General features: G+C 43.9%; 1 pseudogene; it reads right to left on the bottom strand.

Annotated features, from left to right (window-relative positions):
• Window positions 1-4,001: 4,001 nt before the first annotated feature.
• LOC142775336 (cytoskeleton-associated protein 5-A-like) lies at window positions 4,002-14,095 on the bottom strand (annotated as a pseudogene).
• Window positions 14,096-14,452: the final 357 nt, after the last annotated feature.

The following is a 14,452-nucleotide window of genomic DNA, read 5'->3' as shown; positions in this document are numbered from 1 at the left end:
TCTTACTCCCGCACATAATAGGTGCACCCCATAATAGTTGGACGTAATCAGTAGCTTGGTATCGCACTTGCACGGTTGCGATTCGATGCCCTATTATGTTAACTGGAGCGAGGAAAAATAAAAGAAGAAAGACCATGGCAGAGCTGCCGCGCTCGCCAAGTGAGGATGAAGGGCGGTTGCCTGGATATCGGGGTAACCTTAGTGCTGGCGTGGCTTCGGCTGTGCGCGCTCCTCATAGATCATGTGATTGCGTCCCCATCAAGTGCGTTTTCAGTTTCCTGTTAGGAAAAGTGTGGTCGTTATCGTGTTTGCTACCTCCTTCACAAATTTAGAAACTTTTCGGCTTTCCGACGCGAGTTTTAGCCTTCGCTATCACTATACGCAGACTTGCACTATCGCTGTGTACTTTTGTCGCCGTAGACAGGCCGCAAACCTAAACATTGTATCACGCGAGCTACTCCTGGATCCATGCTCGAGTGTGATCTTTTCGGCGCCCAATCTTAATGTCTTGTACAAAGTTCCGGCAACATGCTGAACCGTAGGTGACCGCGAGCAATCAAAGTTGCGGTTTCGTACGAAATCAACGCAAGTGCTTAAGGTGGCTTTACTTGAAGAAAATGGGGTGTGGGTGGTGCTTGTAGCACTCGAATGGTGGTTCACGATGCGATTGCAATGACTTTAGATATACGGTGAGAGCTAGTGAAATCGAACAGCCAGTACCATTCAGCGCACAAAATTTCAGTGGTAGTTTGAAACTAGAAGTGCGCGAATATCAAAATTTCTGAATATGAATACATAGTTCCAAATAAGAATCGAATAATAAAAAGATGCAATTTTTTTCACCAGTATTCTTTCACTCAATCATATATTTCTGCTGGAAACAGTACCAATGGTAGCTACTCTACCGTATATATTCACATAATGATCGCACTTTGTTTCTTCAAAAAAATTTACTCCAACTTCGGGATGCGATCATTACGCGGGGTAAATTTTCCGTGAAAAAAATTCTGAGCACAGGAAACGCAAAAAAGAAGTCGCTTATCAGAATTCTTACGGTAGCTATCATGAACTTAATTAAAAATAAAAGTAAATTAAGGCTTACCTTTGTAATAAAATGCACACATTACGCAGGAGCTACATGCATGGCACACTGCCCTTTTATTTTTTTACCTCTCTGACCCCCTAACGTACATTCAGACTCCAAAGCATCACTGGCGGCAGGGCCGTCGCCACACGATTCCCTGTCGGAGCCGGCAGTGTCTTCACTGTCCCACAGAAGGTCATCTTCCGTTCCGTCGAGCGCGTTGGAAATGCCAGCGATAGTCCATTCCGCCGCATGAAGCGTGTCGTCCAGCCTGAACTGGCGCGGAAGTCCTTTGTGGCTATTCCCAGCCTCCGGGAAACTGTGCACGCCTGTGTCCGTATCATGTCTAATGACACTGCATAACCGTCCTTGCTCATGTCCTTCACGTATCCGAGGACTGCCTTTTCAATGTCAGGGAACTTGCCAGATTTGGCTCTACGGAAAGCCCATCGCGTGCTGTTAGTAGCCATGAGCATGTCACGCTGTTTTTTCCAATATCGGATCCAGATTTCGTCGACGCCGAAATGTCTGCCGGCAGCGCGGTTGCCGTGCTCTAGCGGGTAGTCAAGCGCCCTCAGCTTGAACGCGGCAGTAAAGCTCGCATACCACCCCATGGTGAACTGGTGCTTCAACAGACGATCACAAGGCACACACACAAAAAAATGTGGTCTCAGAGAAAAAAAAAACATTGCTGCGGGATGAACACAGGTCGACCAACATGTGGCCGCCGCTGTAACAGTGCGGGATGTCAAAACAAACATGGCTGACGGAGCGAAGCACTCCGTGGAGCAAAGCTACCCATTCTTTTTCTTATTTGCGTCAGCTATGGAGGTTTTGAGTGCGTCACGTGCGTCAAAACAGCTTCTTCCATCTAAATAAGGAATGCTTTCATTTATTTCAGTAAAGTTACGACATTAGCATAGTGATGCCCACTTTCAGATCACATAAATAATGATAGACGTGTTCAGCTAGACTTGGCACATGACATGTCGATACGGCAAGTTCAGGGTGCGATCATTACGCAGGGGAAAAAAAGTCGAATTTAGATGACAAAAATTAGGGGTGCGATCATAACGCGAGTGAATACGGTAGTCTGTTATTGCACAAAAAACGAAAATGCCCACCACCAGTACTTGCCAGGAAGCATATGACTAATAATTGAGCTTGCGACTCTGATGTCTTGTGTTCAACTCTCATGTTGAACAAAATTTTCGTACTGCTTTTTAATTATTTTTTGTGGTTGCTCTTACAAAAAAAGAAAGGTTTTCTACCTGCCATGATGACTAGTGGTAGTGAGCATGAGGCCCCTGGTTTAATTCCTCCATGGCAGCCATATCCTGATGAGGTGAAATGTAACAGTTCACACGCGTACCTAAGACTAAGCGATTTATAAAGCAGCCTAGGTGGTCACAATTCAGCCAGATTCTCACACTATCAGTTTTGACTCGTAAAACCCCAGATTTTATCATTTTCTTTTTAATTTGTGCTCCTGTTCTCTCCGGTCAAGCCACTGAGGCAAATAGGAGAACTTGGGGAGTCTTTCAACTACACAGGAATCCTCGTTATTTGACTTGTTTCTGTTCCCTTTCTCGAGGACTGCCCACTCCCCATTTTCCGATCAAGAGTACTCTGTCACGCTGATAGCTACACGATCGTTGCCAAGGTGTACCAGGCGCTGTGATAGCACAAGACGCACATGTGAGATAGGCGATTATTGATGTGCGGTAGAAAGACACCCCAATTACACCTTTTTGTTAACGGAGCCACAACTCACAGCGACGAGGGCACTGTTAAGCTGCATCGCGACCCCTTTCGGCGCACTGGCTGCTAATGGCAGTTAACTGATATTGGCAAAAGAGCGAGATCACACAAACGAAGCTATAGAGGATTGATTGCAGGAGACGCTGCCGCGCGAGTGCGATGTGTATACGACGCATTCCCGAAGGTGCTGTCGGGAACACAGTGAAACTACGCATTAGGTGCCTCAAATTTCTGTCTGCCGCTTTACATTACAGAACTATATGTTATGACGCCATTGTAAGCTGCTGCACAAAAAAGTGCGTGGCCTTTTGTTTGCCACTGCACGGAGAAACACCAACTTATTCACATGACCATATGTGCGACCATGAAATAATTTGGGAACTATGAAGAGAATACATGCTGAAGTAGCGGCACAGCCGATTGACGACTTGTAAGGCTTTGTTGCGCATGTTTGCAAGGCCATTCATTAGTGAAAAATGGCCCAGCTACACATGAAACGCGTTATCATCACGTCACGCCGAGTTCTATACTTGCGTGCAGTGCGTCACCTACCAAGCTCACTTAGTCCGTGCCGCTGACGAGTTGCCTTCGTTTCGATGAGCAATGCAGCAACAGATGGAGTAGTTGGTACGCTTACACGAACAGTAACAGCGCTAAACAACCAAGCCCCACATACTGCCGAGCAAGCAGTACACGATTTAAATTGAGATATTTATCACAGGTAGGTTTGTCACGATGACCTGTCACCGCATTCATCGATAGCTGTCACCAAGCTTCTATGAATTGCTGTGCAGGCGATATAATACTCGGGCCGAAGTCTTAGTAATCACTACATGAACTGCATGAACTTAGTAATCACTGCATGAAGTAAACACTGCTGTTATTGGAAATGTGCCAAATCTGAAGTTCTTCACAGCAGAAACATGTGACAGAATATTCGTGAAGATAGAATATTTGAAGAATATTCTGAATTGTTCAAATATTTTAAATTATCGAATATGCATTTTCAATTGAATACTAACATCACGAATGCAATATTTGATGAATATTCAAAACTTTCAAATATTCGCACATCCATACTTGAAAGGTAATCGGCGAATTTCCGCAATGGCGCTTTCTTTTCATAAGAGCTTAAAACAACACTGGCTAAACGCCATCAACCATCAACCTGCATGAGGTGTGTAATGACGCCACCAACCTTTGCAAGTTCCGCATCAAGCTGCTGCACAAGAACGGCCTTCTCCCCTTTAAACAAGGTCCTCAGCGTCTTGCCCATATAGAGGTACAGAACACCAGCCAGAGTTATGGACGCTGTTCTGACTGCCTGTTCATACAAGAGTCAAATTCACTCATTCAATATTACTGAAGAGATCGTCTGACATCGCAAAATGCAGCTAGGACGTCTGCATCAACACTGAGAAGAAAATGTAAAATTAAAAGGTCTCCATTAACAAACAGTTTACAAGGGTGGAGCCACTTGTGTTCACAATACCCAACAGTCGCTAGTGAATGCGCAGAGAAACCTTCACACAAAAGCAATAGGAAGCTTCCACAGCCATGGTGGTAATCGCAAGCCCTGCACTGCGGAAACACCTGGCTTTGCTGTCTCACCATCCGTCATTTGCGCCCTCTTTGCACTTTCCTCAGACAAGTCCTCACACACAAAATGCAACATTTACGCAACAACAGTGGTGAACAGTCGCACTGTACAGCACAAAAAAAAGCTCTGGCTCATACTCACAGGGTTCGAAGCAGCCAGACCTTTTTTTATGCTTTCTATGACTGGTTTCACTGGAACCCTGCAAAAGAACAAGTATGTGAACATCAGACAAGTGAAGTACATTGCAATGCTTCAAACAACACAGGATCGTTGACTGCTCTGGCAAAAAATGAAGGCGCTTTCACACTAGTTGTGCAAAGCCCGAAGGATTTGCAGAGCTGGGCGGCATTTTTTGCTTTTCTTCGGTTTTATTTCTTCCCTCTTTTTTTCCTGTCTTCTTTGAAGTTTTCTGCATTTACTTTTTCTTTTTTTTCTATTCCCTTCTCCCCCTTTTCTTCTATGTATCCCTTGCTTTCCCCCTTTTTCTTTTATTTTTTAAATGCGGGTTTGCGTGCAATATGCTAAGTGGTGACAGCTTGTGACAGCATACGACGTCCCGGGTTCCTGATTTCCTCCACACTTATTATCATCATCGCGGCACCCAAATAACAAGAAGAGGAAGACTTCTTGGTGTTACAGATGGCTATGCTATACGTGGTTTTGCCTGCGTCACACAATGCAGTGGCAGTATGCGACAGCTCGAGCATCTAAAGTGCTCCACACTTAAAACCCGGTGTGTCTGAAATGCATAGTTGCCCAGTTTTTGAAAAAACTTACTTGAGCCCGAACTCTTTGATAGCATTGGCCAGCCACATCAGGCTCTCACTTTGGTTTTTTGGATTCTTCTGGGCAAAACAAAGCTGGAGAACCTGGAGAAGGAAAAAATAAAGTGGTACTAATATACAAGAGAAACTCACAAAGCAACCTGAAAGCTTCAGTATCTAGCATATTTTAACTAAAAGTTTAAAGTAAACACATGCTCTAAAAGGGATTTATGCTAAAACCCAGTTTGCCTAAGATTCTGCAGCAAACCAGAGTTTGTAATCTACTTCCTGTGTTAACACAGTTACTATGCTCAGCAAATGCACAAGAGACTATGCTAGTCATGACAGTAAAGCAAACTACGAGTAATAGCACCTGAAAACTCAGGTGCTTAGGCTGCGTATAGCTGTGTAGGTTGACCCAGTTTCGGCTCTTCACAAAGTATAGGCCAGCTGTAAGGAAGACTTTGTGGGGGTAGCATGAAGGAGTAAACTTTTGTCAAGGGCTCTCATGTTAAAAACTACAAAGCTTTTTTTTTTTCATGACCAACACTATATCTCTTCATACTGCCCTATGATTTGAAGAATTTTGTGGCATTTTACTCTTAAAAAACACTGTTGGCAATCACGGTTTTCTTGAAAGGCAAAAATTAAATGAAATCAATATGTATATCACACCAAGGTACATTGCCTAGCTTACATGTTTCATTACATTGAGCATATGTAGATGAATTTCACAAGTGCATTGCAATGCTTGCCTTGAGCATGCGTCGATGAATACCAGAATGCGCTGCTATTGTTTTAGGTTAACCTGTCACACTAAGAACCAGTGAAGAGCCAGTGAAGTTCACAATCTTTTCTTTAAATTTTAAAATGTGGAAAAAATGAACATCACATTGCCAAGTTTGAACTGCAAAGACTGACCGAGAAAGTTAATGCTAGAAAAAAAGAAAAGTCGAAGCACCTTATTTAGTGAATAAAGTAGGCTTGTACTAAAGGTGAATTCGGTGAATAGCAATTTTGTTGAATAGCAATTTGGCCCAGAAGGTGCCAAATGCCACAAATGGATGTAAACTACGACGTCCACATGAATTGTGAATTTCTAAAGCGCAAGAATCAAATGAATGCGAGTAGGAGACATGCTCCAGTACCTCCTGGCCAACATGGTCTAGGGAGGTGGCCTCAGCCAAGGCCGTCAGGGCAGATGCGGCGCCCTGGCCATTCTTGGTGTCCCCGACCTTGTCCACCAAGTCTGCCAACATGCAATCGGCCACGCACAGGGACACAGGCCCACCACCCACTACCACCAATAAGGTTTCCAGCTTCAGCTTCAGCACCTGCGCAGACATGCATAGGTTGGCATGCAGAGAGATTGAAGCAGAAACAGCAACGAAACCCTAGACTCTATACCGAGAGTCTGAAAATCTGGAAATCGAAGTTACAGTATAATTGCAAGAAGTTATACAGCTCTAGTCTTAAAATTCTGAAGCTTAAAAATGCACACAGTTGTACATCTGCACACACATAAACACACCTGGTAATATAACCGATGCTTTATACACCCTCGAAACTAAAATATAATGAACACAGATAAAAATAAATACCCGTTACAACAAAATAAAGGAAAATTGTCTTGCAATAGATACATAGTGTTGGAAATAAATCTTTATAACAAATTTTCGAACATTACGAACATTCGTGCAAGATGCAATGTTGTTAGAATGCGCTTCCTGTGTATATAGAAGAGAAAGCTTTCATACGAATATTAAAGAAAATGAAAAACCTGGAAGTTTGTGTCTCGAAGTCCAGGTTTACGCACAGCGTCTTCGCAATGACTTGAACAGGCAGGCTTCCTTCCATAGCCTCGACAACTTCCTTCATCTTCTCAATGGCAGACAAACGATCCTTCCAGTTTGCGCTCCCCAAAGCCGCAAGCGTTTCCTCTGGGAACAAGGCTGCTGCTCGGCCTTGAACCTCTTCGTCTGCCAGAGCCATTTCGGAGAACACAGACTGAAAAGACAAAAACAGCAGAGAATGTGAAACAAGGAGACCTTCGTAAGAATAAAAGGGGTACGAAACAAAAGTAGTCAAGGAGTGCAACACCACTGAAATAGATGGATGTGCAGATATAAGGTACATGTGTGTGTGCGTGTGCATACAAAAATTTACCCTCACTTTGTGCACAGATGGGGTGTTCAGCAGATGAAAAAGCTTGTGAAGGCCTTCCCAGTTAATACTGTGTTCTTAGAATGCCAACAGGTGATGCGAACTAGCCTGTTAATCTAGGTATTCATTCAATCGTCATCACTATCACACCACCATTAACGAGGCGAACCCCTCCCTGCCTTAAAAAAGGAAAAAGAAAAAAATCTGGGAGGACGCCTCAGCTTCATCTTCAACAGTAACACTGGCTGTTTCAAACCATTCTAGAATGTTTGCTGGATGAACAGTTGCCAAGTGTCCATTAGGCCACAATTCTTCCTTTTACAAATAGGCGGAATAAGCTAATCGCCCGAAAGGTGCCGTGCACACTTTGTAAGGGATTGGCAGCTTTGAACCGCCAACTCGTTCTACAATTCTCTTTTTTTTGACACCTGGTGTGATTCGAGTACGATTCTGCCATGTGAAATTTTTATTTGTTTATTTATTTATTTATCAATACGGTTGGCCGAAGGCCGTTACAGGGTGGTTGCGTTACAAAATATGCAATAAAAAAGGGAGAAAATGCAGTCGCAATCGAGGACAGACTAAAAGTACACTAGGTACAGTATATTACGTGTGTGAGGGACTCCACCCACTACACAACATTTTTAAAAATTTTTTTTCGAAGCAATTTCAAAAACTCCAATGGTTCCATGGTAGAGCACCTTCTAGCCACACAGAAAACCTGCGTTCGATTCACACCTGAACAAAACAGTTTTATTATACTTGTTTTCATCTATCTCGAGTTTTCTCAAAAGACAATACTGATTATTTGCTCAATACCAAAGATGCAGACACTGATATTTCTGCATAATGAGCACTTTAACGCAACACTCTTAGAAAAATAAAATACACTGAGCACATGATGGGATGCCATTGTGCCCGTATTGATTGATATGTGGGGTTTAATGTCCCAAAACCACTATATGATTATGAGAGACGTCGTAGTGGAGGGATCCGGAAATTTCGACTGCCTGGGGTTTTTTAACGTGCACCCAAATCAGAGCACACGGGCCTACAACATTTCCGCCTACCTCGCAAATGCAGCCGCCGCAGCCGGGATTCGAACCCGCGACCTGCGGGTCAGCAGCCGAGTATCTTAGCCACTAGACCACCGCGGCGGTGGGCCAATGTGCCCATAGCAGTCATGTTTTAGAAAAGCAATAAATAAAAAGCATTCTTGTGCTAAGCAATAGGAATGGGGTAGCTACTGAGCCCCCATCACAGGAAAAGCAGAGAAGAAAACATACCTGCAAACCATAACTAATCGAGGTTTTTTTTATGTGGCAATTACAAAGACTTTATTACAAGGCATGAATCAGGACCTCTGAATTAATTTTTTCCTCGCCCAAGATTTTTAACGTTTATAAACACAAGTCGTCTTGCATCACAATGCATTGAAGATGTGGTTGTTGCGACTGGTGCCGCACATGCAACCTCCAGCTCAATGGCAAAGCTGCCATTCCAGTTGATAACCGAGGCCGGGTTGGCACAAACCTTGGAAGAAGCACTGCTGCCCGACTGTGCTTTCGCAGGTCCAGGCGCTTTAGCCTTTTGCGTGGCTCTTGCAGGGGCAGACGATGGCGCAGCAGAAGAAGCAGCCCCCGGTCTCACGACCCGGGCACCACCACAAGGTTTGGCCACTGCAGTTGCAGCCTTCCTCTCTGGGGCGGCTTGTGCTTCCGGCTTTGACTCTGTGCTACTCGTGCCCGAGGACGCAGCAGCAGCAGCAGGCTTGCAGCGGGTCTTTTGAGGTGGTGCAGCAACCACTTCTGCTTTCTCACAGCACTCTTTTACCTGTTTTGACCGGGAAATGTTCCAGTTACAGATCTCAACATCAAACCTCGCAGGCTGCCGATATGCCGAGTTAGGGCACGTGACCGAGGACATGAAAAAGAGCTAGCACAATAATGTTGATAATCACAGTTCCTCGCTTCTACATGTGTAAAACCTCGTTAATTCAAAGTCACTGGGACTGTGAGAATTCTTTGAATTAAGCCCATTTTTGAATTAACGGAACATACAAAAAGTGCGGTGAAAGGGACTTGAAGTTATTCAAAGTAATCAGGGCTGGTCGTTTGCTGTGTCGGCGAGTTTGCGGTTCCAAGGGTTATGTTTTCCAGCAATACCTGGCCACAATATTGCCGAAAACAAAGGGCAATTCCAGGCCTCACTGCTGCCATCACAAAAAAATAATAATAAAAAGGGGGTGATCAACTGAAAAAAAAAGACTTCTTCACTACAACAGAACAGTGACATGCGGACAGCATGTCGCCTGCTCCTCCCTGCGTTAGCACGTAAAATAAAGAACTTAATAATAAACAGTGAGAAAATTCGCTAAGTGTTTTGGCTCAGAAACGTCATCTTTGAAGCTTGCAAACAGAGTTATCAAAGTAGGCATTGTAGGCGAGAACACCGCTAGCAGATCAAGTGCACAAATCGCTCCAGCAACCATCAATCGGAGAGTCGCATATATCGCGAATGCCACCAGACTGACTTTTATTAATTTCTTTAAATTCCCAGAAAGAATAAGTAAATCATGACGTGCCGACGTTGCAAAAAGCATAAAACTTGCTGCCCGCGCATCTTTACTGTATTGCAGTGAAGCCCATCTTTTTATCCGTGGGCACACATTTAAGTCGATTACAAGACCGTATTTTATTTTTAATTATATTTTTCGTGCTGGAAGAAGCAAGGCTGGGGTGGTTCAGCTGTCACTCATTAGCATTGCTAAACTATATTGCCTAGTGGCTCTTAAGGGCTGTCGTTTCTGCGGACTTGCGCTGAAATCAGGATCAGAAAGAATTGGCACACTGCAGCCGAAGTTTTTGAATTAACCCAACTTATGCTGACCGCCGCTTCAAACTATCTGCTTAAACTTCCACTGTAAAATACGGGCGCGCGGAAATACTTCAAATTAGGCACCACTTTAAAATAACCGAGTTTGAATTATGGAGGTTTTACTGTACTTATGCTTAACACCCGTTTACAGTTTTGCTGTACTGTGGTGGGGCCTACACATATAGTTGTAACTAAAGAGACCAGGAAATGCATGAATTGTTTGCTATATGACAAATTTCTTAGCCAACCCCCAAGCAAACTGCTTCACATGAAAATCTTGCGATGGCTTACCGAGGTATCCATGTTGTTCCTTAAGCAATACGGTGGAAAGCTGGATTGATTATGAATTAGGAAAAAACGATACAAGATAGCGGAGATTAAGTAAAAGAAACATTGAGCACACCCGATGAGAGCCGACGTATATCTGAATCTTATATCTGACCCAGAACAAGGTAATAAAATAAATAGGAAACAAATAAAACTAAGGACGAAATAAGGTAAACATAGCAAACATGCATTAAAAACAAAGGGGGGAAAAGTGTGCTTTGCTAATTAAAGCCCAGGTTAACCAGCGGCGAGGTGTTTTTTCTTCCACTTTACTTCCTTTTCTATAAATGACCACACCACTGCTGAAAAACTATATGAATAATTTTTTCCATGGCTCCGTTGATGTCACTATCAGTTTAGTTAGGTGACATCTAATAAAGCAATAAGCCCTTAAACGCCTTCTACCACACCAATCCAGACTTCAAGTACAGACTATACCTCCCAAGTAATAAAGTTCCTTGTCATCCAGGTTATGTTTGTTAGCACTGATTTGTTCTCATGGCAAGAAAAATATTAGTTATCAGAAAACAGTACAAATGGAGAGAGGGAGAAAGGCTGGCTAGTCAGGAACAACTGTAGCACTTTAGCCAGTGGCGGATCCAAAGGGGGGGGGGCAGTAGGAGCGATCCCCCCCAAAGCTTGTGTCAGCCCCCCCCCCACTTCAGTGCTTGTACTCCACCTCCTATCAGCAATTAGGAGAAATGAGTGAAGCCACTGTGAGCACACATAAACAGTATTTAAGCTATGAAATGGTTTTTCTGCTGAAATGGTTTTTCTGCTAACAAAGTCATGACCACGCCCCCTCTCCCTTTTTTAATGTTACTTCAGGCACCCTCCCCCTAGAGCGAGTGGCTGCATGCATCCCTAACTTCAGCTACACAACCCTACCCTGCATCAGCCGTGCACAAAGCAGGCCTCGTATGTACAGTTGGATGCCCCCCTTGTGCCTGTGAAATGAACAGAAAGTTATCGAATATATTAAGCTTACCTTTTCCATCTTGAGATTGTCCAGGTCACCAAGAAAAGGTGCTATCACCCTTTCGCCGACCACTTTCATCGCTGTCCCCAAGGCCATGCTTGCACCTTCCCTCACAGCTGGGTCAGAGTCAGTCAGAGTCTTGAGCAACGACGTCACTAATGCTTTCAGCAGCTTCTTGTTCAACAAGGCCGGCGTAGATTTCGAGAAGACGCGTGCTAAGAACAGGGTCGTCTCCGCCTTTATCTGTGGATTCTTGTTGCTCAGCGCCCCCGTCACATCCTCCAGGATTGCTTCCAAGTTTGTGGCCTGGAATGCATTGTCCAGAGCCTCCCTCAGAGCAGTCACCACGTTCTGCTTCTTCTCCTTGAACTTTTCTAAGTACGCCGAAATGCACAAATTCGCATATGGGTGAAACTTCTGCCTCAGACCAGCTGCCAGCCCTGCCAAGCATTTGGCTGCGAGCGCCACTACAATTACGTTACTGTCCTTGGCCACAATCCTCTTCAGTGCCTTGACGAGATCGTCATAGTCACCAGGTTCGAGCTTAGGATTGCTCACGAGCTCAAGGAGCTTCTCTAGCACCTCTCTTCGCTCTTGCCACTTCTTCGCCTCGCACTGCTCGTAGAAGTCCTTGGGCAGCTTGGAGAGAATGTCGACAGCTTCTAGCAGTTCGTACGCGTCAACAGTGGCACCCCCATCACCACCGCACTCCTCTACCTCTTCGACACAATCCACGCCATTGGTGCCAGTCTCAGCGGCCTGTGCTCTTCGTGCCTGCTCCGAACGGATGTAACGCTCGGCAGTAGCAGTGCCTTTCTCCACGTTGGCAAACTCTGCTTCAGGCTCGGACACCTGAATGGGCTTCAGAGATTGCAGCATTGGTTTCAGGGCATCTCCAATCCATCGATAGAGCTCGACAGTCAGCAGCTTGCTTTTTTCACGCACTGTCTTGTCCCTGTCCTCGAGGAGTTTCGGAAGTGCTTTGAAGAGAGGCTTTACGGCTACAACGCAGGCACCGTACAGACGCAAGCACTCTCGCAGTGTTGCCACGCATGCCGCCACTATTTTCGGGTTCTTGTTATCCAGTGCCTTGACAAGTTCCTCCACAACCACATCTTGCTTCTCAATTTCGACGTACATGTAGATGATCTCCTGTGCCAGTTCCCGTGTCTTCTGCTTCGGAGCGGCGATGCACTTGGTGACGAGCCCGGTGAGGACGTCGCCACATATGCGATTGGCCAGGTGGGCATTTTCAACAAACGACAGAACAGCTGCGAGTCCTTTTTCCTGAGACACAGCATTGCTATCTGTGACGAAGTTCTTTATGAGAGGCAAAAACTTCTGAAACTCTGGACTCTTGGGGTCTGTGACGGAACCGAAAAGCTTGGTGGCATCTTCATACCCACTAAGACGAGCTTTCCACAGCTGAAAGAAAGAACAAAGAAAAATCGTAGTAAGTGAACTAAACAGATATACATGTAAGGAAATATTTTTGAAACATTGGGGGTTGTACAATATGTGAAATTTTTGTTTTAGCGATACCTTGGCAGACTATACACTTCAATGTTCTTAACAGGCTTTTCGAACAGTGGCTTCAAATCAAGCAAAATTAAACCCAACAATGCAAGAGGCAGATACAGCATTGCACATTTTCAGCAATAACACAGACATTGATAGTGAAAAGTGCCACCACATTTAAAAACAAACACAGGAAGAAGCAAGCAAACACGTTATTGGTGAGTATGTTACTTTGCTCAAAGAAGTTAGGCTTCATATTCTCTATAAGTATGTAAAAGACAATCTGTACCTACTACTTATATCGAGGATGTGTTGTACGTGTGTATAGATGTCAGAAATTTTCAAATACAAAATCGTATGTCTATTTCATGTGAAGCAAGATTCATTTTTTCTTCAATTTACATCCCTTTTCTATCAAAATATAACCCACAGGTAAAGCTTTGATAACCCTGTGGATGTAGTACGAGGATGTCTCATGATACGGAGCCAACAATCTGATAGACATTGGTGGTTTCTAAGCATCTAAAATTTTAATGTCAAATTTCCTTGGAGGTAGTGACATCACGTTGAATACTATGCCACTGGTGGGCAGTAGTTAGTGTACTGTGTTCCAGTCTTGTGCAATGCTGTCAGCAATGCAACTTGAAAAAAAGCTGTCAATATGCGACTAATGCTTGATTTGACATTGAATTCAAAAAAGCTTTGTTCACACATTGTTATTTCGGTTCAATGCCCAAGTTATTAGAAGTACTATGCATGCCTATCTTATAAACTAGCATCACAGTTACCAATGCTGAGATCGATGTCATCACAGAAAACAGTTTTCACAGTTTGATCACAGTGCCAGAAATACTAACAAAACAGAATTGGTATAAAAGCACAATGCCCTGTCTTTCTATATTTCTTATTAGTAGAGTCTTGTTTTGTTAGCCAAGAGTAGTGAATGAAGTGAACAGTAGTAAAACCTTATGTTGGCAACGGTCCTTCACAGACAGCTTCAAATATTCAGTGTCATCAGCCATGTTTTCAATTTAGAACTGTCTGAAATAAAAGCAGCAAAGCCCATGAAAGTAAATATTAGCAACAACTGTGATTGTACAAAAGCACAGACAGCAATGGAACATAAGGCTAAAAAATAAAGAGTTTTGTTTTCTATGAAAACTGCCTAAAATTAGCACCACCAGTAGTAGGGTACAAAAGCATTTCAGGCTGAAAGTGTCGGGAGTATGAAAACAATTCATCCCTTTGATACAAATCGGCGTCAACTTGCTTGACTGCATGCATCTTCGCAACCCATTCCAATAAACGCGAATAAAGCTCATGAAAAATGCATGGTACTGTAAAGGGTATTCTTCATTAAAAGCATTATAGGTTAAAAG

Source organism: Rhipicephalus microplus, chromosome X (genome assembly GCF_043290135.1).
Source record: "Rhipicephalus microplus isolate Deutch F79 chromosome X, USDA_Rmic, whole genome shotgun sequence".
Lineage (NCBI taxonomy): Eukaryota > Metazoa > Arthropoda > Arachnida > Ixodida > Ixodidae > Rhipicephalus > Rhipicephalus microplus.
Note: the sequence above shows the minus strand (reverse complement) of the source record. Positions and strands in the feature narration are given on the sequence as shown.